This window comes from Microcebus murinus, chromosome 5, assembly GCF_040939455.1.
Source record: "Microcebus murinus isolate Inina chromosome 5, M.murinus_Inina_mat1.0, whole genome shotgun sequence".
NCBI lineage: Eukaryota > Metazoa > Chordata > Mammalia > Primates > Cheirogaleidae > Microcebus > Microcebus murinus.
In genome coordinates, this window is record NC_134108.1 from 30,822,188 (window position 1) to 30,846,009 (window position 23,822).

The window sequence follows — 23,822 nt, forward strand, 5'->3', positions numbered from 1 at the left end:
CCTACACTGTGGTTTTTTTTTTTTTTTTTTTTTTTTTTTGCTGTTAATAGAGTTGCCAATTGAAGTTTTCTTGGAGAATTCAGGAAGCCTGCCAAGTTTTGTAGCTAAAGGGATGACCTGCAGCTTTTATATAGTTGTATCTTGAGCCCTGAAGGTAGACAGACCTAGGTCTTCCAAAAATAGTTCAATAAATGTGTCAACATTTTATAATACTGTTGAAAAAACAAGGAAGTAGAGGTCCTATGGGATTATTGGCAAAATGATGCCAAATGCCTTCACAAGTATTTGAAAAGCAAATGTAGCAGTGGTTCAGTGGCAGTGGTTCATATTCAGCCTTGGTTTTTGGAGCCCATTTTTATTATGATAATCTTTTACTTTTTCCCAGTACTCTCTGTGTAATTGCTTTTAGAATGGTAGAAAAGCTGCTAATAAATGAACATATTCCTTAGAAAATTTTCTTTAATCCATTTCTCTTAAGGAGAAAAAGGAATGCTTCTTTTCCTTAATAAAGTAGATAAAAATTGTGTGTGGGAAAGGTCAGTGTGTCAAGTGATGAGTTTGGGTTTGTCCACTGACAAAGAAATCAAGAATTTATCCACGAGTTTGTAACTAGAATTGTTTTTGGATCTTGGCCATTAAAATCAACATCAGTAAAGCCTCTGTCTTAATTTCCTTAATGCCAAGAATGTCTGTTTTATATTATGCACATATGGGAATGTGAATACATTCCTCCTTCCCCCTACCTCCCTCCACTCAAAAGCAGGAAAGTAAAGGTATGTTGAAGATATTCTTAACTTTTGCAGCTCTGCAATGAAGAACTGTAGACGTGGGCTGCATATGTAGTGCAGATGTGGCTTCAACTTAATCAAGGCCAGCTCACTTTCATCCTCAGTACTGCAAGCTTAAATTAAAAGACTCGAGGGTAGATTCTAGAACATTCTGTAGATCTATGATCTGTGTGTTACTAGCTCTGTGTAGCACACATGATGGCAGTGAAGGATATTGTGGCTCTTTTTTAAAGACTTTTTTTGTTAGATTTTTAAAAGCCATGTTTTTACCATAGTATCGGACTACATTGAAGTGTTTTTTTGGTAAGAAAGAACATACTATTGTCAGTTATAGAAAAGTGTGTTTTTTTTAACTTTTTTTTTTTTTTTTTTGAGACAGAGTCTTGCTTTGTTGTCCAGACTAGAGTGAGTGCCGTGGCGTCAGTCTAGCTCACAGCAACCTCAAACTCCTGGGCTCAAGCGATCCTACTGCCTCAGCCTCCCGAGTAGCTGGGACTACAGGCATGAGCCACCATGCCCGGCTAATTTTATATATATATCAGTTGGCCAATTAATTTCTTTCTATTTATAGTAGAGACGGGTCTCGCTCTTGCTCAGGCTGGTTTTGAACTCCTGACCTTGAGCAATCCGCCCGCCTCGGCCTCCCAGAGAGCTAGGATTACAGGCGTGAGCCACCGCGCCCGGCCTTTTTTAACTTTTTGTTAGGGAAAATTTTAAATATATTCAGAAGTAGAGAATAGTAGTGTAATGAACCTCATATACCTTCAGCTGGCTTCAACAATTACAGCACGTGGCCAGTCTTGTTTCACTCATATTTCCTATCCAATCCCTGACTTCCAGCAAGCCCCCAGATTATTTTGAAGCAAATTTCAGAGATAATATGATTTCATTTGTAAATAAGTGAGATTCCTATCCCTCCCTTTTTTATTAATACTTTCTGATCTCCAAATTAACATTTATGATCATTACTCATTTAGTAGAATAACAGAAAGTAGTTTATTTATGACATATTCAGTTGGCTTGTTTATTGTTTTGGTCACTGAAAGCAGTTTCACCTAAATGCAGCATTGTGGACATAGAGAAAGCTTTAGCTAGTACTAAAAACAAAAACAAAAAAGAACAAAACCAAACATATAACCAAAAGCCCTAACAGTTTCTAAACCAAATCTAAACTGATCTTCAAATTTTAGGGTATTCTTAAAGTATTGTTGGTGTTGTATAAATTGTTTTCTCTATGGCTCCTGCTTATATGTTCATGCTAGATTGTAATGTTTTTAGAGTTTCCTTTTGTCTTTTTTCCCCTCCCTCCCTCTTTTCTTTCCTTCTTTTGTATAACATAGTTTGGTGGCAGTTTGTTGGAACTAGACCAAGGAAAATATTTTTTTTTAGCTGACTATTTTAATGGGACTATACATTATAAAATCAAAGCAGCCTACCATGTGTATAGTTCTGTCTGGCAGTATGGTGGGGAAGGTACATGCCTTAAACATTGATCATATACTAGTTCAGAAATCATTATGTAAATTATTGACATTATGGCTGCAGCTGACAGTCAGTTAATAGTTGAAGTGCTTTTGCTAAACAACAGGCAGGATTTTGATGTTGGGGATAGTTTACATTTCAATTTGTACATTCAATTAAAGTATAATATAATTTCTTCATAAAGACATTACTTTGTTGAGTTACAAAATATTAATAAGTACCATTTCTTGAATATTTAATATCCATCAGACACTGTTCTGTAAGTACTTTTACATATATTTTTCATTTAATCCTCACAGTAACTCTGTGGGTAGGTACTGTTATGCTTCCCTATAAAAAAACTGAGGCTCCACAAGTTTAAGTAACTTAATCAAGATTACTTAGCCAATTAATGGCAGAGCAGGGATTTGAACCCAGGCTGTTTCCAGAGTCTACATAACATTGTCTTACATTATCCCTAAGAATATGTGAACTCTTTCAACCCTGTTCCTATTTGCACTCCCCGCCCCAGAGGTAATTATCTTGAACCAGAGCCAATACTACACTATGGCATTAGGGTATAATTTGATCACTGGGGGGTAGTTTTCATTCAGAAACTTGAAAGCAGTTAATGAGATTCTACTCATGTTCCTTTACTAGCTTTAGTTATAAAGGGAGAAGAGGGAAAATGGAAGCACGTAGAGAGCAAGGTAACTGCCAATGTCTGTCTTCCTTCTTTTCTTTTAAAAGATGGAATGTTGACAAATCACAAAGGGGCTGTTGAAGCCAGTAGTTCAAAGTACTGTTGAAAAGTCAAAACTTGTGTCTCAGTTGAGTACCTTGAAATGACAAGTGTATTATTGGAACATTGGCCATCACTGGTTAGTACTTCAGAGTATAGACTATATTGTAGGAGTTTATCCTGAGGCTGTAGTAAGTGGAATTTTAACAAACCAGGTACTTGATACTGTTTTTTCCTCATTCTTTTTCTAAAAGAAGCAGAGGTTAGAAAGAAAATTATTCTAGTCTCAAGTCCCAGTCCCCTAATTACTAATGTGACATTGGGCAAGTGATGTTACTTCTTGTTTCTCTTTTCTCTTAAGTGGTTCCAGTTGTCAGGTGTGATTTTTGAGAGGTGGTGTCTTGGTTCTTGTCCTGAAATAAGTCCTAATTCATATAAGATGTCTGTGGCTCCTTCATTTGTCTCTCTGGAGAAAGTGATTTAAAGTGTCCTTCCTTTAAAAAGGAAAGAAAAACATAGACATAGTATTTTGGCAGAACATTGATAAAACTTTCATGGTATCTTCGTAGTAACTTTGGGGAAAAAAAGAGCTATTAAGTGTATGGAGGTCTGTGGGTGTTTTGTTAAATTTTAGCCCTGACCATCTCCCATCCAACATATTTTTGCCAGTGGTATTTATGATGATAAATACGGAACTGCTTATCAGATTTACAGTTTTTACAGAAATTTGTAGAGAAACCTATACAGATTGTCTTGTTAGCTACAAAATGGGCTAAAATATTATGAAATTTTTGGAAATAAAGATTAAGTATATTTTGTCATAAGCTCTTTGAAAAGACTTTGGTATGAGTTGAAATTATGATGACATAAGTTCTAAAACAGGCTGTGCAATCTTGGTCTTCTTGTCAGTGTGAAACTTTATTAAAAAATAGTGGATGCTTTTTATTCCTTAGCACAGGCACTTCTGGTTTCACCACTCCATTGAAATTGCTCTTTTCTAGGTCAACGATGGCCTCTTTAGTTGTCAAATATATTGAATATGTTTTTCCCCTCGTATTAACTTTTGACATTGTTGACCAACCACATTGTCTTTGAAATTCTCTCCTGACATATTACGGCTCTTTGTCCTACTTTTCCTTCTGTCCTTTGCAGACTTCTTTTCCTCTGATTATCTCTTTAGTTTTTCTTATTTCCCAGGGTTTTGTCCTCAGCCTTTGATTCTTAGCCCTGACTAATTTTTATCACCCAAGACTCTACTTACTATCATAATCTGTTAACTCAAAATCTCTCCCAAGGCCAAATCTTTATCTTGAATTCTGGATCCTTGTATGACTTAGAGGAATCTCTACCAATATCTTAAAGAAAGTTTTTAAATGAATGTGTGAAATATTTTGTGTATGTGGGCTGTGATAGATTATTTCTCATTGACCTGGAGTATTTAGATAACCACATTTTAAGGGGTACATAGTATGTACTTAGTATATATTTGTTCAATAAAAATGAGTGGAAGCTTTGACAAACTGAAACCATGTCCATGTAGGGTGACTGGATTGTTGAGGTGAGGAGAAACTAATGTGCATGAGGAACTAGCTGTTGAAATAATGGCAGCAGTTAAGACTTACTGGGGTGGACAACTTGTTGAGAGCTAGGTTTTGAGCACTGGCTTTCAAATTTCTTTTTGACAAAATTTGCAATAAATAGACTTTTCATCTTGACCTTTTGTTCAATATGGACATGTATGTGTGTGTATATGATTAGCAGAAACAAGTTTCACAAATTAGTTTTTAATCTTACTTTGTGTAGTATACTCTGAGATTTTCTTTTCTATTTAATAATAATAAAATTCCAGTCAACAGTCTACTAACTTGACTTCACAACTCACCAGTTGACAGTGATGTATATTTGAAAAATTCCTTTCAGTGGATAAATGCAGTGGTTTGGGGAAGAGAAGTATCCTGCCTGGTATGAGAAGAGCTTTTTGATAGTTGGTGCAGGTAGATGATGGAAGGAGCTGCTTTGGAAGGGAGTACTTTCCCAAGGCTTGAAGGACCCAAGCAAGAAGTCATTGGAAGATGGAAGGAAGGAGCTGGGACATTGTGACCACCAAGGTGTCTTCTAAATCTAAGATTTTATGATTCTCATTTTGTGACTTACTGAAACTTTAAGATGATTAATGTTATTTAAAGATGAAAAATATGAATTCCAAATTTTATTTGCCACTATTCTACTTTCTTAAATCAAAAATGTCTCACTGTTCTTTTTTCAGACATTAGCTTTTAAATTTATTTTTTAATTAAAATATTTTCTATCCTAACTTTATTTCCATTATTAATTTTATTATTTAAAATATTTCCTTTTTTTTTTTTTTTTACAAAAGTGCTTTACATAGAAAGTTTTAAATACATAATATACAAAAGCAAATTGAATAGTGTATTGACTCTCCCTCATTCCTATAACCCAGGTTTAACAGTTATCAACTCATGGCTGTCCATGTTTTATCTATGTCCCTTTTCACTTCACCCCCCACTATGTTATTGTGAGCAAATCCCAGGCATATCATCATTCCATCTGCATCTATTTTAGTTTATATCTATCTCTAAGAGATAAGACTCTTGAAGAAAAACCCAACATCATTACATCTGAAAAATTAACAGTAAATCCTTAATATAATCACATATTCACTCTGTTCAAATTTCCGGTTGTCTTTATTTTCTTCCATAGTTTTTTGTTTGAATTAGGATCCAAATTAGGTCAATACAGCATGATTAGTGATAGGTTTCTTCAGTTCTCTTTAATCTATAGATTCTACTCCCCTTTTCTCTTATATATTTCCTTGCAGATTCTTTTGGAAAAGTTGGGTGGTTTGCCCCATAGGATTCTCATAATTCTTATTTTTCTGATTTCATCCCTGTGGAATAGTTTTAACCTGTTCCTTCATCCTATAAATTGATAGGTATATATACAGGCTTTTTATCAGCTTCTGGTTCAATTTTTTTTTTTTGCTATGAATACTTCATTGGTTTTATTATTTCTTAAAACCATTCAAAAGTATACTAAAGCAAATTGTAAGGATGTTTGAATTTCTTACTTCTTCATTTTAAAATTAGCCTAAGCCAAATTCACCATAAAAACAGATGGAACCACTTAGAAATTTGGGAAGATAATAATCCTCTGCAAACACCACATCCAAATACAAATTACACAAGAATTTCTAGTCTGGCTTTAATTCCAAAAAAGAAAGGGAGAAAGCAGCTGCCTTAGCAATTTCTATGGCCCACAAGCCAGATTTTTAGCTAAAGCGAGACATTTTACAGTAAAATCAGTCTTGATTTTTCTAACACAATGATGGAAACATTTGTTTTGCTAGTTAAATTTCCCATCCAGTAAGCAAGTATCTTTAGTGACTACTTTTTTTTCCCCCCTTCTTCTTCCTTGGCAGTTGGAAGTAGAAGGATTAAATTGGGAAGATGGAAAGTCAGAAAGCGACCCATATCATGTGGGTAATCAAATAAATGTGTTCTGCAATGATACTTTGAAGGATGTTTGTGATCATTTTTTAAAACTTTTTATTATGGATATTTTTAAATGTAAGAATAAATAGAGGGGACAGTGTAATGAACATCCATATCCCCACCACCTAGTTATTCCCCTCATGTTTAGTACACTTTCTAATGGAGGGGAATGAATGGATTCACACTGCCATTCACTGGAATCTTCTATTTTCATTTGTTATCAGGCTTGCGGCATAGGCCTTACCTCTTCTTCTTCCTTTTGTCAATGCTGGTAAATCTTTTGCTAGTTTTTATTTTACTTTATTTTGGTTGGTATTCATTTTATTAGGTGGTTGGTGGAGATTCTATGATCAGGTGAAGATGTTGTGATTTAGGTTAATTCCCCACCTTCTTACTGTATTTCTTAAAAAAAAAATAAAACTTTTTATAATGGAAGCATATACAAACAGAGTAGAATAATGAATCCTCATCTTCCAACTAATTACCAACATATGGCTAATTTTGTTTCATTTGTGTACCCTCCACAGAATATCCACTGTTCTATGCTGGATTATTTTAAAGCAAATCCAAGACATTGTATCACTTCATTCATACTTTTGTATATGTCTGTGATGGGTAAGCATTTTTTTTTTAATCAAAACTATAATTCTGTTGTCACATTTAAAAACTTATTTTCTTAATATCAATCAAATACTCAGTGTTCATATTTCCCCAGTTGTTTCATAAATGTTTTTATAGTTGGTTTGCTCAAATTAGAACTCAAATAAGGTCTGTATTCCATTTGGTTGATATATCTCTCGAATACTGTATCTTAATATGTAGTTTGTTTCTCCTCTTTTATTCAAACTGTGTTGTCTTATAGAATTTCCCACATTCCAGATTTTGTTGATTGCATCCCTGCCTGTGGTGGTGTTTAATGTGTTTCCCTCTTCTGAATTTTCCTGTAAATTGGTAGGTAGATCTAAGGCTTGATCAGATCCAAGGTTGATTGTAGGGGGGGATGGTTAGAATCCCTCATAGTTGTTAGTGTGTATTTCTTACTGCATCTCATCAAGAGTTATAATGTATAGCTGGTTCTCTTTTTGGGGTGAGATTGGTTGTGGAGTCGGGTATTTTTAGCCAGATCAATACACCCATTATAAAACTTTCCATCAGGCTTTCAGCTCTTGGTTTTTAGCCGCCATTGATGGTCATTGCCTTGCTACATTATTTAATTACATCAGCTTTTTTCCATATATTCTGACGTAATTTAAATTATGGAACTCATGACATTTCACACCTAATGTTTTTGTTAAGTATCTGTGAGACATATGGACATTTTCCATTTAACCAGAGCACTATTATTATATGTAACAATCAATTGGCAGTGGTTCTCTAATATTATCTAATATCCATTCTGCATGAAAATCTCTCCAGTCATTCCCATGACGTCTTTTATAGCATGTTTATCAAACCGGGATCCTGCCAAGAAGCACATACTGCATTTAGTTGTGGTTATGTCACTTAAGTCTCTTATAATCTAACATAGTCCTCCCTCTTCCCTTTTCATGACAGGGACATATTAGAAAGATGCAAAATGAGGTTTAATCATCTTTCTTTTTCTTTATTGTTTGAACTATTTCTGTATGGTGGTATTTATCTCATTCTTCTATACTCTTTTTTCTGTAAAGTAGAATTTAGATCTAAAACCTTGATTAGATTTAGAATAAACATTTTTGGGAAGAGTATTTAATAGCCAATTTGTGTGCTTCATATTGTATCATATCAGGAACCATACAGTGTAGTTATCTCACTGTTAATGAAGCTAAGATTGAATAAGGTGATGACAGATCTCCCCATTACAAAATTATGTTTTTCCCTTTGATACTGGCATAGAATTCTAGGAGGAGTGAGATGTTGGCACCATACAAATATCTAGTTCTTTATCAGTATTTCACCTAATAATGGTACCATCCATTAGTGATTTTACCAGAATCAGTTGTCTCCTTGGAAGTAGCAAAATGGCGATAAAATGAGATTTTTCAAGGATTGTGGTTTTATGATACACGTAACATAAAATTTGCCATCTTAATCATTTTTCAGTAGTGTTAAGTGCATTGACATTGTGCAACCAATCTCCAGAACTCTTACAACACTGAAACTCTATACCCTAAAATGAGATTTTTATTATTCCTTCCACTTTATGAGCTTACAATTTTCTGAGCAAAATAGTTTTCCCTTGTCAGTGTGGGCTGTTTGATCACCATGAAATATAGCATTTTATTTGAAATGCAGGATAAATACTGAATTTTTCCCTTTACTTAATTTTAGAATAAGCTCTTGGTTTTTCTGTTTGTGTTTCTCTTTTTTGAATGTCATTATTGAGGTAAGGATTTTTATGTATTCAGTGTATTTCAATTACAGACCTTCTTTTTGATGTTCAAATTATCCTAACATTGGCCAGCCCCTTCAAACTGGCTCCTGTATCCTTTTGATAACTCCCCTATCAGCCCTTGAAAGCAAGGAATATATTTGTTTAAAATTTCTTTTAGAGAATGGCATCAAATCTCTATTAGCCATAGTACAAAACATCTTTATGTTATAGAAAAGTACTATAGAGCAGAGTGAAGCTTGATACCAAGGCCCTAATTGATCAACATACAGAAAAACAGGGTGAAGTTAGATGATCTCTAAGACCTCTTGTCATTTTATGGTCTGTAATTTTTGACCACCTATAAAATTGCTTTACTATTTGATTATATTGGAACAAAGTAGTTGAAGAGTTTGCATGTTGCCAGATTTTGTCCTAAACAACATCTTTATTACTTTTTTCCTATTCTCATATTCAGCTTCCTGGGCCATGCATGGATTAAAAGATTGTAAACTTAAAAATGTAAGAGTTCCAACATATTTCACAGTTATAAAGTCCTTCCTCAGAGGAAATGAGAAGGGGTTTGCATCCTAACCTTTGCCTTTTATTCCAACGTAACATAGCTAAACATTTTTAGAGAAGGTCAACCTGGTAATGCTGGATCACTGAGCTGCTGTCTTTCCTGTAGACAACTTTATTTCCTCTGATTTTGGTAAACAGTTGGGGTTTCATCAAGAGTTTAAATGTATAACTGAATTTGTGAAGAACTGTTTTGTAATGGAATAACCCCATACTTATATGTTTCTAAGCCTTGGGAAGTCACTGTCTGAGATTTTTAAAACATGTTGGTTTTGTAAATTGACTTTTCTTTTCTGAATGTAGAGTTTAATGTGGATAAGTCATTGCATAAGCAATCGTTCTTTTCAGTTTTGTAGGTTTTTTTCACCAGGATAAATGTGGCTTAGTTTTATCCTTATACCCCCAATAGTCACTATCATGACTCTTTTGTTAAGCATTAAATATGAATTGCCAGTTTTTAAATACTTTGAACACTTACTGAATGTTGGGCAGCAGTACAAATAATACAGCTGCATACCATACTAATAAAAACAAAATGTTGTGCCTTGAAAGGCCATTTCTTCTCCAAGAATAGAAAGAAGTATTATGGAATTCTGTATTTATTTACAAATGAGTTAAGTTTTAGAGTATATAAAAGATTATACTGTATATTTGTTGGAAGTATTCCTTTTCAGTGTTAGGCGTGGTTGGTTTATAAAATAACTTTATAAGATTATTTTTATAACTATAATAAGACAATTATTTTTAAAGAACCAGCACTTAATAAATATGTGAAATTGCCTTAACTGCAGAAATTGTATCTAGTAAATAAAGTTATTCTTTGAATTTTCCAGATGGTGACAGTAACTAGAATAATTTGATTCATCTCTGTCCCATTCGTGATATTAATGAATTGTGAATTAGTGTAATTTAAATCTCTACTGGATTGTCCTATAAAAGACCCTGGAGGCTTAGTGTTTCTTATATGAGAATTTAGAGAGGTATTTGTTTTCTGTATCACTGTACAAGGGATTTGAAGCATTGAATAGAAAATATATATGACATATATGAGAAATATATATGACATATATATAGAAAATATATATGACATATATATAAAATTGCTTAAGTAAAAACTAATCAGAGTCAGGTAAATTAAAAACAAACAAACAAACCCCATGATTCAGATCTACCCTCCACACATGCAACTGTAGCTGTGGCCTAACATACATTTTTACTGATATTTTGTTTAAGTGTATTTTTGTGTATATATTTGTATGTTCTGTCTTGTTTTTATACAAGACATTTGTAAAGGACATAATGCTTGATAAAATCATTATTCTTCTCTGAAACGTCTACAGGAAACTATTGAAGATTTTTTCTCCTTAAATATAATCCTTAAATGTTTTTATTTTTTAAAGTATGAAGATGAATAACATTTTTTAATAAAGGAAATTTATAATAATAGTTGATTGATAAAATTTTTCAGGTTTTTTTTCTTTAGGGTTAAGCATTTATGCGTGTTAGAGCCAGTTTTTTCAGACCCTGGTCCTGTGAAAGTGAATCATATCATCCAAAGCACAGCTCAGATGTCAGCTTTTGTGTGAAGTCTTTTCTAACTCCCGCAAGTAGAGTTATACTACTGTCTTTTATGGCACTTACCAGACTGGATATTAAAATCTGAAAAATGTTAGTTTTCCCTACTTACATAAACTTTTCCAGAGCAGCAACTTTATTTTATGTTATATGTTTTATTTTATATGTTTATTTTATGCTATATGTTTTTCAGAATTTTAAGACATTCCATAGATTGTATCTTTCTTCTTCCTTTCACTTTGCCCACCTGGTTCCTATACCAAATTATAGAATGTTAGCTTTAGAAGATTATAGAGACCCTTTAACCCAACCTTTTCATTTATAAGTGAAAAAAATTCCGACCCTGAAATTTTATTCTTATTCTTACGCTTATTTTTTAGCGGGGTCTCACTCTGTCCCCCAGGCTGGAGTGCAATGGTGCGATCATAGCTCCCTGTAGCCTCGAATCCCCAGGCTCAAGGGATCCTCCTGCTTTAGCCTCCCAAGAAGCTAGGACTATAGAGATTCACCACCATACCTGGATATTTTTTATTTTTATTTTTTGTGGACATGTGGTCTCTCTATGTTGCCCAGGCTGGTTTTCAAACTCCTGGCCTCCCAAAGTGCTGGGATTACAGACATGAGCCACTGGGCCTGGTCAAGACCCTGAAATTTTAAATGATCTCCCACTGCCCACTATCCAGACCACAAAGCAAGTTGGCCTCAGACTCAGGTTATAACTCATCTCTTTGTTCACTTTTCACAAGATCTTTTTCTTTTAAGATATACTTCAGATTCTACCATTTCTCACAAACCTCTTATCATTTCAGTTAGAGGGTCTATTCTGGCCTCCAAATTTTGGTGCTATTTATTGTATCATGGTAGCCTTTGTGCTTTCTCTTGTAATAATCATTAACAATGACATTGCTAACCTTTGAGTGCTTACTTTGTGCTAGGGCTATGGGATAATAAGCATATTACTTATCTCATTTTACCTTACAAGCACACAGCAGGGTAGATATTGTTATCCACATTACAGAAATAAGGAAACTGAAATTTAGAGAGATAGTCTTAAAAGGTCAAGGCTTAGATTTGAACCTAGGTTGATCTGATCACAGAGGCAGGCGCATCTACTCTGTACATGGAATCATCCTTTGTATTTCACTGGATTGTAAGGCTCATAATGACAATGAATAGGTTGCTAGTGTGTTTATGTCTCCTACAGCATCTATCACAAAAGAGCTCAGTAAATATTCATTAACTTCATTTGGAAGGACCACATCTTCAAGGTGAAGGCATTAGTGTGTAGTGGGAGAGGAAGCAGAAGGTGACATGTGAAGTGCAATAGTAGAACTAAATTTAGGCTCTAGATGTAGGAAGGGGGGGACAAAGGTATGAGAGGGTTGACTGAACTTTCTATGAAATGGTATGGACAGCAGAGTTCTGTAACTTTCCTCATTTAGTGATTGTAACATGATTTTATACATTTATTTACTTGTAAGAGTTTGAAATAGCATCTCAGTTGCTATTGTCATTTCTGGCATTATTCATTGTTGTATTGGTGTTTCCATCTTTAAGTAGTATTGAAACTATCTCTCTCTCAATAAGAGTTAACAAATATTAATACCTTTCCATGGAAGCTTGATTTTTTTTTTTTTTTTTTTGAGACAGAATTTCACTCTTGTCACCCCAGGTAGAGTGCAGTGGCATCATCGTAGTTCACTGCGACCTGAAACTCCTGGGCTCACTTCATCCTCCTTGCCTTAGCCTCCCGAGTAGCTGGGACTACAGGTGTGTGCCAAGATGCCCAGCTAATTTTTCTATTTTTTTTAGTAGAGATATTGTCTTGTTCTTGTTCAGGCTGGAAGATTGGTTATTTTGACCAAGAGAGGTCTTGGACACTTTTCTCAAGTAGGATCTTGAACTTACCCTTCTTAACCGAGAGCTTCCAAACTGGTAGGAAGCTTAAGCTGTGCAGTCCATTTTCTTAGGGATGTGGGTTGTGTGAATGGTTGCCCTTTTGTAGTCAGGTAATTAGGTGTGAAGAATCTTTTGTCCCTTCTGCCTGTTAAGAAAGTGAAACCCTTAAGCTGTTGAAGAATATTGATTTTCCATTTTTCTGGGGTTTGAGTTTCATCTTCTTTGTTCTTTTGAGCTAACCCCCAAAGGATATTGTGCCAGCTTAATTCTTTAGTGATCTGGGGTATGGGAATGAACCCAACTTTCCCCAGTTAAGGACATTTGAATAACCTTTTGACAATGAATGCTGTCCATAACTTTAGAGATGGGATAAGTACATGTTCAAGCTGAACTCAGTGTAGGATGAGCACTAGTTTAGGAGACAAGAAACCTGAGTTGCTTTAGTCCGTATTTTATCATTAACCAGTTGTATGGTCTCGGAACAGTAAACTCTGAGCTTAATTTTTGTTATTTCTAAACTTGTAATCAGTTGGCTTATATTATCTCCCCCTGCCTCTAGCCCCATATGTTTGCTGGTTTTAGGTACCAAATTTAGTTTGTTTCTGGTAGATATGAAACCATAATTAACATTCCCCTGGGTTGGTTGGGAAAACAGATCTTTAGTGTCAATTTGTAACAGTGTTAGGCCTTACAGCGTATTCTGAAGCTGGCGTATTCTGAAGCTGGCACGCAGCCTTTGTGGTTCATCATATTCATTAGGAGATGTTTTAACTGTCATAAGCACTTTCTGTGCTTATTATGTCTTTAAGTAATTGTTGGTGACTATAGAGTTAGCACTTGAGTTCTCTTTTTATTGTTGTAAGATATATGTAAAGATACATGAAAACTGTATTAAAATATATGTACTATGTATTATTTTAACCATTTATAGATGTGCAATTCAGAAACTTTAAGTATATTCATAATGTTGTGTAACCATCACCTCTATTTCCAGAACTTTTCCATCATCTCAAACATAGACTCTGTATCCAGTAAACATTAATTTCTTAGTCCCCACTCCCCACAGCCCCAGGTAACTTTTATTCTACGTTCTGTCTCTATGAATTTGCTCTAGGTTCTTCCTATAAGTGGAATCTTACAATATTTGTCCTCTTTTATGTTTTTTGAGAGACAGGGTCTCCTCTGTCGCCCAGGCTGGAGTGCAATGGCATGATCATACCTCACTATAACCTTGAATTCCTGGGCTCTGTCTCCTTTATCTTGCTTATTTCATTGCCTTTAAAGGCTGAGTAATATTCCATTGTTTGTATGTGCTGTATTTTGTTTATCTACTCATCTGTTGATGGACATTTGTGTTGTTTTTACCTTTTGGCTGTTGTGAGTAATTCCATTATGAACATTGGGGAGCAAGTATCTGTTTGTGTCCCTGCTTTCAATTCTTTTGAGTATATACCTAGGAGTGGAATTACTGGGTCATGTGGGTAATTCTTAAATTTGTGGGGAACCACCAAACTATATTTTATAGCAGCTATACCATTTTATATTCCCACCAGCAATTTGCAAAGGTTCTATTTCCTCTACTTCCTTGCCTATACTTGTTGTTTTCTTTCTCTTCTCTTCTCTTCTCTTCTCTTCTCTTCTCTTCTCTTCTCTTCTCTTCTCTTCTCTTCTCTTCTCTTCTCTTCTCTTCTCTTCTCTTCTCTTCTCTTCTCAATAGCCATCCTGATGGGTAGGAAGTGGTATCTCATTATGGTTTTGATTTGCATTTCCCTAATGGCTTAATAATGTTGAACATCTTTTTATGTGCTTTTAGGCCATTTTTATATATTCTTTGGAGAAATGTTTATTCAAGGCCATTGGCTGTTTTTGAATGGGTTTGTTGTTGATTAGTCCTTGATTTTTAAATGTGACATTGATTAAGGAAGCATGGTATATATAAAGTTGTTTCTTTATGGTTTTTATTTTGACAGGATTGGTAGATGTGAAAACACCCTTTTCCATACAGTTTTTCACAAAAATACATTCTTCCATGACTTGAGAGATTAAGTGATACAGTAAACAGAATTTGGGATTTAAAGTTTGAGGCCCCAGTCCATGCGTTGAGCAAGTTAAACTAGCAAGTGAGCCTACCTGTGATATTCTGGGATGATGGGTGCCCTGCGCCACTGGCTCTTGATACGAAAATATGAATCTGAAAGTACTTTATAGACTGAATAATGCCATTTGTTAATTTTCACTTTGACCTACTGAGATATTGTGACCTGTGCAATATCTCAGTGAATGAGAAAAAATGTGAAGGTTTATGTAGCACTTGTCTCCAAAGGGACCAAAATTGTTTCATTTATTCTCTTTACATTCTTAGGAGCTGAGAGAAGATAAATGCTAGTGTATTTTATGGATGAAAGAAAATGAAGGATGAAATCCTTGTATTGTTCCACAGCTTCCTAAACCACTGTACCAATCCCTCTTTAAGCAAGACTTCATTGTGCTATCCTAAGGCTGTTTCTGTGGTTCTTGACATGATAATATATAGGAATCTAATTGATAATGTAACTTTGGTTCATGGGTTTATCTGGTAAGCATTTCTTTGAGTGATTTCCTCTTCAAATGTGTTTATAGAGACTTCTCAGAATTGAAGCCATTTTGAGATTTGCTGTATAGTTTAAACAAATGTTTCCTTTCTCCTTTACACCCTGTTCACTTTGGAGTAAGTATTGCTACACCCTCTTCAAGAAATCATTTCATGGCATTTCAAGAGAAAAATAATTATCTTCTACCCCAATGTTAATATTAAAATAGCATTTTTTCTATAAATATTATTCTAGTTCTCACTTGTGTACTTTATTAAATGCTGCCTTTCAGAATCAAAGAAAGGTTGAGATAGAAAACACATTTCAGAGTTTCATGGTCAAAAGTCTCATTTTAGAGTGAACAGAATTGCTATCTCATAGGTTGGATTTATTTCTTTTGGTTGTAAATGTTTACAGTCCTACTGAATTTTTCAGCTAGTATGTTTGTAAATATTATTTTTTTGTGTGTGGCAATTCATATAACAAGAATTGAATGAGGAAATCAGGAAGTTTTAAATTGTAACATTGGCCAAGAGTTGGATTTAATATATCCTTAGTAACATTTCTAATTAGTTAGATAATTCTAATCCTTAGAGCGTAAGTATTAAGCACAAACCTATTTGTGTATTGGCACAAACTTGTTTGAATTTATTAACTATATTATTTTGGAGCCATTTTGGGTACCTAGATAGCTTTTACTATAGCATTTTTTTGGTGTTCATTCTTACAACTTAAGCAGCTTTATTATGACTTTAAAAAATATTTGTGTATTTTCTCATTATTACTTTTTTGCTTAATTCTCTACCCATTAGTCTGAATGGACATTTAGGTAAATCTGTTTTTTAAGTTGGGTACTTAAACTAACAATTCAATAATTTTGCCTTTTTGGGGTGGTGTCTACTAGATATTTAGCACTAGGCTACATTTTAATATTCTTTACCATTCCCTATAAACTAATACAATAGAGCCTTTGCTACCTTTAAGGTGGAGGATCTCAATTTATTTGCAGCTGTTACTGTATACATATATTCTGCATTTTTATAAGGTGAGCCTGGTGGCATCATTATATAATACAAATGATTCAGATGAACTTGATTCAGATTCAGAAAATTATTTACTATTGAGGTAAGTGCTTGAGAAATTGCTTATTTGAAATGTAGTTCATTTTAAAAAGATACTATTTGAGGTTCTAAAGTATACAAGGAAGGTTGTATATTCTTCTTCGATCTTACTAGCATCAACGGAAAGCTTATATAAAAAATGATTTTTCGTTAACTTTCTGCTTCTGATATAGAAACTGTTACTAGCCAATTCCTGGCTATTTGGTCAATCAAGAAATACTTTCAGTAAAAGCCTATTGATATAATTTTGGCAGTTTTTGGAGTACCTGCTCAAGTAGTTGCTTTTCCGAGGCAGGCAGTGGTGAGAGCAGGAGGCTCAAGCCCCAGGAAGGGCCACTGAGCCCAGCCATGCCGTGCTGTGAGAGGCCACACTGCCCAGCAGTCAATGAAGGCGTCAGGCCCTGCAATCACACAGTCTTTGCCCCTTGCTGGCTTTGTTCTTGAGCAAGTCACTATGCTGGGCCTCTGGTTCTCTTAGGCTTGCTATAAGTGTACAGCACAGGCCCTGGTAGGAAACAGCTAATAGTAGATCCCTGAACCTTTCTTAAAGTAGTTGAAGATCTGCAAACAGTGGTTCCAAATAGTTTTTAGTGTATGTGTGACTGTGAGTACACATGTGTTTGTGGAAGGCTGCAATCCAGTTACTGTCTTCATAAGAGTTTAGTAGTCCTTGTGTAGGCTGGGAGAGCTACATAGGAAAAAAAAAACAAACAAAACAACCAAGTCCTCCCCTGAGGATTTCATTGTTGGATACAGGGCTCAGAACTATCAAATCTTGGTTCAGACTTCTGGGTATTGTGGCACCAACAGCTGTGTCCTATTAAAGATCGACTTTTGGCAGTTTGGTAGCATTTAAACGTCACTGGAATGTTTAGGCAATTGCTTTGTAATTTGACAGACATCTCTAAGTTTTTCCAAAGTAAATGTATAAAATATAGTCATTCTTTGATATGTAAATCATATTCAGGATTCCATGGGGGAAAATGAACTTTTAATTTCTGGAATTAATTTGGCAATTTAAAAATAGAGTTGTGATAGCTCTCATCCTTTCTGTATGTTTTTAAAAATTTATTTCCATAGAATGAAATTGTGGAATGTAAATTTAGCATTTGAAAGGACAGTGATTAATGTACTGTTTACCTGGCCAATTCTTCAGAATTGACTAATGGAATTTACTATAAAAGCCTTTCACAAGTGCTCAAATGGGGTGGGAGTGATATTTTCAGGTCTTCACAATATAATTCTCAACCGTTGTGCTTTTCAATCTCAAGCAAATTGGTGTTATGGCTCATGCCTGTAATCTAGCACTTTGGGAGGCTGAGGCAGGAGGATAGCACTTGAGGCCAGGAATTTGAGACCAGCCTGAGCAACATAGCAAGATGTTGTCTCTACAAAAAATAGAAAAATTAGCTGGGCATGGTGGCTCATACCTGTAGTCCCAGCTACTTGGAGGACTGAGGCAGGAGGATCGTTTGAGCTCAGTTTACGGTTGTAGTGAGCTATGATGACACCACTGCACTCTTGCCCAGGCAGCAGAGTGAGACTCTGTTTAAAAAAAGAAACAAAAAATTAAAAACAAAATCAATTCTAAACAAAATAGAAGTGTCACATTCCCTTTATGCTTTTCCCAAATGAAGCCCACCAAAGGAGGATGTTATAAGGAAACAATGTCTTGTGTTTCCTTGCTAGAATTTCTAGAAAGGAGGGAGATGTTAGGAAAATACTCATGTAAATATGAAATGTTTAAGATTTTTTTCTCCTTTAGTTTTCTCTCTGCATTGTTACTCCTGATGAGTTATACTGATTAGAAGATGGGAAGGTTGAAATGTTTGCTATTTGGTAGAAGCAGCTGATCACCTAGAGAGAATTGTGGTGGCATTGCAGAATTACTTGTAGCCCTTTCCAGCTGACTTGATCAGTCATTTTTGTGTACCCTCAGTAGTCTGGCCATTCAAAAATGTGACAAGAATTTTATAGCATGTGTGGAGAACTGAGGACACAAGGAATAAAGACATGGCAAGTGCAGATTATTTTAGAGGGAGAAACACTGCTTTAAACAATTATATATAGCATTTGAGTCATCTGGTTACACAAGTGTGATTAGAGGTCAATAATGAAGAGAAAAATATATATGTAAATATGTGTTTATCTCTAGTATATAATGTGCCCTGAAGAACTTCACATGAAACTGGTATAATTTAGTATATTTAGATAATTTGACATATGATTTAGAGACTGCATGACCTTCTTTTCTTGAGATTATGGAAACAAAACACTTCTATTTGAGGGCTGTAGTGAGGGATGTGACTTAGTGCAGTATTTTAGTGTTCAAAATACTGAATCAGATTTAATAATTTGCTAGCACATTTATAATTAACATTTTCCCATTTAAAAAAATTAAACCAGTTAGAATCAACTTTTTATATAGTGTAGTATGTCTTGAGCATCATACATTGGGATATTTTTACTTCATTACTTTATTTACTTCATACTTTATTCCTTAGAGAGCAAAATTGTGACTGAGGGATGACCTAATTCATTAGTGACAAATAGCACATGACTAGGTAGTCTCAGAAGGGGAAATGAGTTCTGTACACAGAGTAGAAAACTGCTTTATGTCTATGTCATGAAAGACTTGCTTGGCATATACTTTTCTAAGGGGCCTAGTAATTACTTTGCCCCCTCCAGAGGTAGAGTTTTAAACAGGTGTTAATTCTTAGAAGGTATCAGTAATTCTGATGTTGCCACTATTGGTAAGGTTAGCTGGTGATTTGACCTTATCTCTTTGTTCATAGCATGAATGAAGGGCAAATTGACTTTATGAATTATAATTGCTAACTTTTAAACTCAGGTATCTAATTTTCGTACATAATGGAATGCTGGCTTTTTGTTTCCTGGTATCAGTTTTTTTTGTCTGCCAGGCCTTTGGAAATGATCTCGGCAGCCACCAAATAAGTCCACTGTATGTTGGACATTTGAAATGTGCTCAGGCACTTGTGATAGAAGTCATGATGCACAATTTTCCCTTTTCCTTTCTTGGAAATATTTCAACTCCTGGCAGTTTTTGATAAACTATTTAAAATTGGTTATCAGAAGAAAGTTGAATTGACTTTGGAATATTGTGAGACTCTCATAAATATGAATAAAAACTTTTTATTTTTTATTTATTTTTTATTTTTTTTTGAGACAGAGTCTTGCTTTGTTGCCCAGGCTAGAGTGAGTGCCCTGGCGTCAACCTAGCTCACAGCAACCTCAAACTCCTGGGCTCAAGCAATCCTTCTGCCTCAGCCTCCCCAGTAGCTGGGGGACTATAGGCATGCACCACCATGCCCAGCTAATTTTTTCTCTATATATTAGTTGGCCAATTAATTTATTTCTATTTATAGTAGAGACGGGAGTCTCGCTCTTGCTCAGGCTGGTTTTGAACTCCTGACCTTGAGCAATCAGCCCGCCTCGGCCTCCCAGAGTGCTAGGATTACAGGCTTGAGCTACTGCGCCTGGCCAGAATAAAAACTTTTTACACAATTGTTTTTTTAATTTTTGAGGGAAGTCAAACTCATTCACTGTTAAATCTCTAATGCTTAGCTTAGGAACTCTACATTTTTGTTCAGATGAACACATAATTTTCTTTTTTTTTTTTTTTTTTTTGGCTTAATAGAAGTTTTGCGTATTTGGGTACTGTTTTAAGGCATTGCTGGTTTTAGCATCTTTACCTAGGAAATTATATGCAAACACAATGTTTATAAACTATTATAATAAAAATTATCACAATTGCTTTAAATGTTTTCCTGATCTGATATAGGAAGAGTTGACCACTATAGGACATGATAATTGAATAAAGATTAAAGGTCTCCATAGATTATCCTTCATTTTATTTCAAAAAGCTGAACAAGCTTCTATCCTTAAGTGTCATCTTTCGATAGACATTGGGACAAGAACTTAAAACCACATGAGAATTTCATTTTTGTTGATCTAATGTTCATATAAACTTTTCAGAATGATGCCAGCCGATTGCTATGACGTTTGGCTCTTGGAGCCACTGTTAATCATTGGCTGTATTCATCATTGGCCTTGTATCTTTTTGGCAAACATTTGAGTCTCTGTAGATTTGTGAGGTAATGGGTAATTGTTTGACTTGCTAAGCAACAGCCCTCTGGGACCCAATTGTGTTCCTGGGGGAGCTATAACAGCTATGTTGGGGCCTGGCCCTGTGGAAAGGAAGCTTATTTGCCTTAGTGTCAGCTTTTTTTTTTTTTTTTTTTTTTTTTAGTATTACAATATATACTTGGATGCAGGTGATACACACTTAAGATGTGAGTCTGAATTGTAAGCCTTGCTGTTATGACTAAATGTGTTTCAGATTTAAGGAATCAACTATATCTAATGGTTCTGGCTTGCAGAAAGAAAAGAAAAAAAAAAAACAACTCCAAACTCAGCCCTGATATTTAACTTTTTAGTATTTGGTTGTCATCAAGTAATTTATTTATTAGGAAAACATGTTTTTCTGATATATTTTTCCTGCTTAGCCCTTATGTAGTATGCACTTGGAATGAGGATTGTAAAATGTCTTAAGAATTCTTACACCTGAGCTTATTTAGTAAGTCAGGCAAATGAGTTAAATAGGTAAAACAATTGACAGAGTAATCTTAAAGCCAGTAATGTGTATTACATTATTGAGGTACCTAAAGGAATGGAGGTAAGCTGAGTGCAGAGGGCCAAATTGCAGCTTGGAGGGCTGGGTAGAGGGTGCTCTCTATACAGACAAGAGGAGTTAAAATTCTGTCTGCAAGGCATGGGGATTCATTGTAGCTGCTAAGTTTTGGCAAGGTGAAAGCACTGAAAAAAGATGACGTAGCATTTGCAGAGATGTCCAGGAAGGCCTGAACTGGTGGTGTACACCAGGTTTATTGGTACGCAGTGGCTAACCTCATGGAGTGACATTTACCATGTTCAATACTCTTTAGCCCAGAGTTTGAGCCTCTGCCTCAGAGACACAAATCCATTATCTTATTTGTTTGTTTGTTTATTTTTGAGACAGTCTCACTCTGTTGCCCAGGCTAGAGTGCCGTGGCATCAGCCTAGCTCACAGCAATCTCAAACTCCTGGCAATCCTTCTGCCTCAGCCTCCCGAGTAGCTGGGACTACAGGCATGCGCCACCATGCCTGGCTAATTTTATATATATATATTTTTTAGTTGGCCAACTAATTTCTTTCTATTTATAGTAGAGACAGGGGTCTCGCTCTTACTCAGGCTGCTTTCCAACTCCTGACCTTGAGTGATCCTCCCGCCTTGGCCTCCCAGAGTGTTAGGATTACAGGTGTGAGCCACAACGCCCGGCCACAAATCATTCTTGTCAGTCTCTTGATACTGGAACTTAGGAAAACTGAGCTATGCCTTTCCTCCTTTCCCCCAAGCAAGAAAAACAAAAAACAAAACCCCAACTCCCACAAACAAACAGTGAACCTTTAGGTAAGATGGTAGGTTATAAATTAAAATGACAATTTATTACCTTACAGGAAAAGTATAATATGGACATCATCCTGTCTAGTGTGTGTTCTGCTTCTTGGCCACATGGTACATTGTCAGATGAGTTGTGGGAGTGGAGTTAGAACTGGAAGGTTGAGTAATGATAAGAGAAGGCTTATGAGTAAATCATTGTTATTTTTTGTATCTGTTATCTGTTCCTGGGCTGGGTGCTTTCTCTTGTTCATACAGCTTTAGCAAAATGAATCTTGTCCCTGTCCTTGTCCATCACAATAAGACTATTCTTGCTAGAGTGATTAAGTATGTGGGTCAGTTTGATCACTCTCTCCTTCCGAATTTCTTTTCTCTGTCTTCTCATTGCTGACCACTCTTAAGATTGACAACCGTCTTAGGTCATTTTAATAATTTCAGTCTTGCTCCCTCAAGTCTTAGTGACCTGGGGCCATTTGGTATTTTTTAGGTGACTTTGCATAGCTTTCGTCTACTTTGTGGTGATTTTTCTGTACTCTCAAAGGATAATCTTATATTTAGGTTTCCTTTTGCCCCTCTATGCTGCATACAGTTTGAAACACACCAAGTCAGCTGGCAGAGAAGGAATCTGGGAGGGCCAGCTCAGGACTTCAGTTTCTGGCTCTGAGCTTGCCTTGCTGCTTGTATAGTACTTCCATACCTTAGGAGACTTGTAGTAGAGGGTTTGCTATAGGAATGAAGAAAGAGGGATCAATCTATAAATCTTTTCAAAGAATAGATGACAGACTCTAATGAGGACAGATGAATGAAAGAGAGAATGGAATTAGGCAACTCTGGAGTGAAAGCCCAGAGGATAGTCAGTTTTGTGGGAAGATGATTAATTTCTGACAAAGCCACAGTAGATCATTCAAGTGGAGATAACTATGGGCCAGTGGTTTGATATTGTGTCTTTGCTGATTTATCAAGGCCAGAAATGTGCATTTGGGTAATCTATATTAGAAATAATGGCTGTCTGATCTTGAATGAGTCTTTTTACTTTTTATGAACATCTCTAAAACAAATCTGTAAAAAGGTAAATAATTCATGCCTCATGTTCCTTAGGATGTTGGTTTGATGATTAATGGTAAAATAGCTAACATTATGACGATGTTATGCTAAGTACTTTTGGATACAGTATCTCATTTAGTCTTCAGAACAAGTTAGGAATTGGGTACGTTTATCCCTGTCATTTGGAAGGGGAAACAGGCATAGAGAGGCACCCAAGTTCATAGTTTCCAAGGGTGGACTTGGTACTTATAGATGTCTAGCTACTGTGCACACCCTAACCACTATACTGCATTACCTATAAGATAATTTATATGAAAGCAATCTAAAAAGCGTACAGCTTTAAAAAAAAAAAGTCTTGAAATGAGCAGAGTAGAATGAGGCCTCCAATGGAGAAGATGGGCTGGACTGAGTTTTGAAATGATATCCATAAAATGAAGAATATAGAGGAAGAAAACTATCCTTAAAAGATTATAGGGTATTAAAGGAAGAATAGCTTTTAATTAAATAAAAGTGTATTAAAGAGGAGATTGTTTAATGTTAAACTTCAGCTGAGGATATATGTAAAGGATAGGACCCCCAAATCCTAGAAGTTGGCTTTTTCTCATCCTCAGGTATCACTTCCTCAGGGAGGCCCTGAGATTGGTTGGGACAGGATGGTATAAGATCTGGAGTATCCAGTGCTTAGTATAGTATCTAGTACATCACAGTTGCTTGACATTTGTT

The 23,822-nt window shown here is 35.4% G+C and overlaps 1 protein-coding gene across 13 annotated transcripts in view; it reads left to right on the plus strand.

The window, feature by feature from the left end:
• The window catches only part of EPB41L2 (erythrocyte membrane protein band 4.1 like 2), a 202,950-nt gene that overhangs the window by 12,455 nt on the left and 166,673 nt on the right, over positions 1 to 23,822 (plus strand). The window contains exon 1 of one of the 13 annotated variants that reach the window (XM_076002946.1): positions 6,046 to 7,118. The exons of the other annotated variants lie outside the window; for them this stretch is intronic. The gene's annotated coding sequence lies outside the window, so the exon portion shown is untranslated. Of the gene's footprint in view, positions 1 to 6,045; positions 7,119 to 23,822 lie in introns of those variants that run through there. 13 annotated transcript variants of the gene reach the window in all.